This window comes from Penaeus vannamei, chromosome 43 (assembly GCF_042767895.1).
Source record: "Penaeus vannamei isolate JL-2024 chromosome 43, ASM4276789v1, whole genome shotgun sequence".
Taxonomy (NCBI): domain Eukaryota; kingdom Metazoa; phylum Arthropoda; class Malacostraca; order Decapoda; family Penaeidae; genus Penaeus; species Penaeus vannamei.
Window position 1 is genome coordinate 9,785,248 of NC_091591.1, and position 3,441 is coordinate 9,788,688.

Consider the following 3,441-nt stretch of genomic DNA (forward strand, 5'->3'; position numbering starts at 1 on the left):
TGTATTCTCAAAATTGATTCACACCAAACGTTCTTTTTCCTTTTTTATCGCGCGGTAGCCAGAAAACAAACCCATCATACAATACAGTAATACAACAACGATACAACTAGCTACACTTGTACATTTAGGCATTATTAGTCAAAATAACACATCATGAATATAGATCGTGATTATAATAATGCTATTAATTTTCCTATTGGAATGTTTATCTGAATGCGGATGTTGAATTACCGCGAAGGTCTGTGATAATGGATACTTATAATTGGTAATGATAATTTATGAACATGTCAACCCGGAAGGAATAGTTAATCGTATACATACACAATGGTGCACACTAGCATATACATACACACAAACACACACGCATACATATACACAGGCGAATAAACACACGTGAACACTTACAAATATACACATTAAGATATACATGCGCCCTTACACATACATACATGTACAAAAACAACAACACACAAACACACATCCACACATACACACACAATCACACAGATACACACGTACACATACACACACACACACAGGCACACACAAGCACAAACAGACGCAGACATACACACGTACACATACACAGCTAAATGTCATCATAGACACAGACACACATACACACACAAACACACGCACACATACACACACAATCACACAGACACACACACACACAGCTAAATACCATCATAGACACACAGACACAGACACACACAAACACACACACACGACAGTGAAACGACCCACTCAACAGTGACAAAATACACCGATCTGAACGCTGTGAGAATCGCCAACATATATATCACCTTAAGATCTCGTATTTCTGCGACCTTGGAGACACTTACGGACCAACACAACAACCTCAACTTTCTACCTACACAGAAGCCCCTCCGATGCCGCCAGAGATCCTATCCAAGTGTCATCATAATCATCATTTAGAATCGAAAAAGGGGGGGCTGTTTTTTCGACTATTCTCTGAAAAGTCTATAATTCGCTCGATTTTGCCGGGTTTTTTTAATAGGATCTTAATACTTTTAGTCCTTTTTTTTCATTATAATTGGCCGAGAGGAAGTAATGCTCGGTACACCCGCAACGAAGAAAGATTTCGAGGAATATCACACTTTTGGAGTATAAGCTTTTTTTTCGAGAATGACCTTGAGACAGACGAAAATTCCCTGACACAAAGGGAGGAACTTCGAATTCCTCGTGGGTCTGTGTAAAAAAAAAGAAGAGAGAAAAAAGAAAAGAAAAGAAGAGAAGAGAAAAAAAGAAAAGAAAAGAAGAGAGGAGAAGAGAAGAGAAGAGAAGAGAAAGGAAGAGAAAAAAAGAAAAGAAGAGAGGAGAAGAGAAGAGAAGAGAAGAGAAGAGAAGAAAAGAGAAGAGAAGAGAAGAGAAGAGAAGAGAAGAGAAGAGAAGAGAAGAGAAGAGAAGAGAAACGAAAAGAAAAGAAAAGAAGAAAAAAAAAGAGAGAAAAAAAAGAAAAGAAAAGGAAAGGAAAAAAATGAAAAGAAAAGAAAAAAAGAAAAGAAAAAAAAAGAAGAAAAAAAAGAAAAGATAACAAAACAAAACAAAAGAAGAAGAAAAAAAAAGAAATAGTGTATATAATCTTTTTCTTCTCTTCGCAGGTAAATCCGGGTTAATATCCCCTCGTTCGCGTCCATTACGTTATCGGGAACACCGTCAGTCCGAAGGGAAAGTCCCGGGGGGGGGGGGAAGGGAGACACGCCCGTGGGTGGAGCTTGCTGGGAGAGGGCGTGGTCTCGGGGAACCTCCCACGCCCACCCAACCTCCCACTCTCTCCTGTGGTTTTTTCCTTTTTTGGTTTATTTCTTCCTTCTCTTCTTTGCCTTTTATCTACTTTATCTAATATCTGAAATTATTGCTTTTGTTCATTTTATTAATAACCTGAAATGAAACTGAAATGATTACTTTTATTTGATTTATTTGATAACCGAAATTATTACTTTTATTAATTTGATTAATAACCGAATGATTACTTTCATATAATTTATTTAATAACCGAAATTATTACTTTTATTAATCTTATTAATAACCGAAATGATTATTTTTATTTGATTTGTTTGATAACCGAAATGGTTACTTTTATTCAATTTATTTGATAACCGAAATTATTACTTTTATTTGCTTTATTTGATAACCGAAATAATTACTTTTATATAATTTATTTAATAACCGAAACGACTACCCCTCTCTAATCTATTTAACAACCGAAATTATTCCTCTTATATAATGTATTTAATAACCGAGTATACATTTCCCCCGAAAAAATAATAGAAAAATACACATCAATTTCTAAAAAATCATATCATCTGACTCTCGACTTCCAGAGGTTAAAAGAAAAAGTAATTAACGTCTTTTTTTGGAAAATGACATGAAATAGAGTGGGAAAGTTGGGGACTTGGATCATTACTTTCGCTGTCTTCAAATCACTGATGTTGAAGTTATTTTTCATATTATCTTCACAAGTATTATGATCTTGATATCATTATTGTCATTATTGTCATTAGTATCATCATCATCATCATTACCATTACCATCATCATTATCATCATCATTATCATTATCATCAGTATCATTATCACTGTTGTCATCATCATCATCACTATTTTTATCATTATCATTATTGCCAACATTGTTATTGTTATTAGCATAACAAAAATGATAATAATGATAATGATAACAAGAATAGTAATAATGATAATAACAATAATCAGTTATTATCATAATTGTTAGGATTATTATTATAATCTTTATTGTTATCATTATTACCTTCATTATTTTCCTTGTTGTTATTATCATCATCATTACTATCATCATCATTATCACTGTTATTATTATTATTATCATTACTATTATTGTTATTATTGTCACTATTATTAGTATTGTCATTATTATTATTATCATTGGTATTATGATTATTATTATTATGATGATTATTATTATTGTTATTATCATTATTATTATTATTATTATTATTATTATTATTATTATTATTATTATTATTATTATTATTATTATTATTATTATTATTATCATTATTATTATTATCATTATTATTATTATTATTATTATTATTATTATTACTATTATTATTATTATTATTATTATCATTATTATTATTATTATTATCATCATCATCATCATTATCATCAACATCATCATCATTATTACTATCATTATTAGTATTACTATTGTTATTATTATTATTATCATTTTTATAATCATCATTATCATCATCATCATCATCCTCATTATTACTATCGTTATCATTATTACTATTGTTATTATTATTATTATCATTTTTATAATCATCATCATCACCATCATCATTATCATTATCACTATTAATATCATTATTGTTATTACTATTATCATTATTATCATTATGACTACTATTGTCATCATCAGGAAGATCACTAG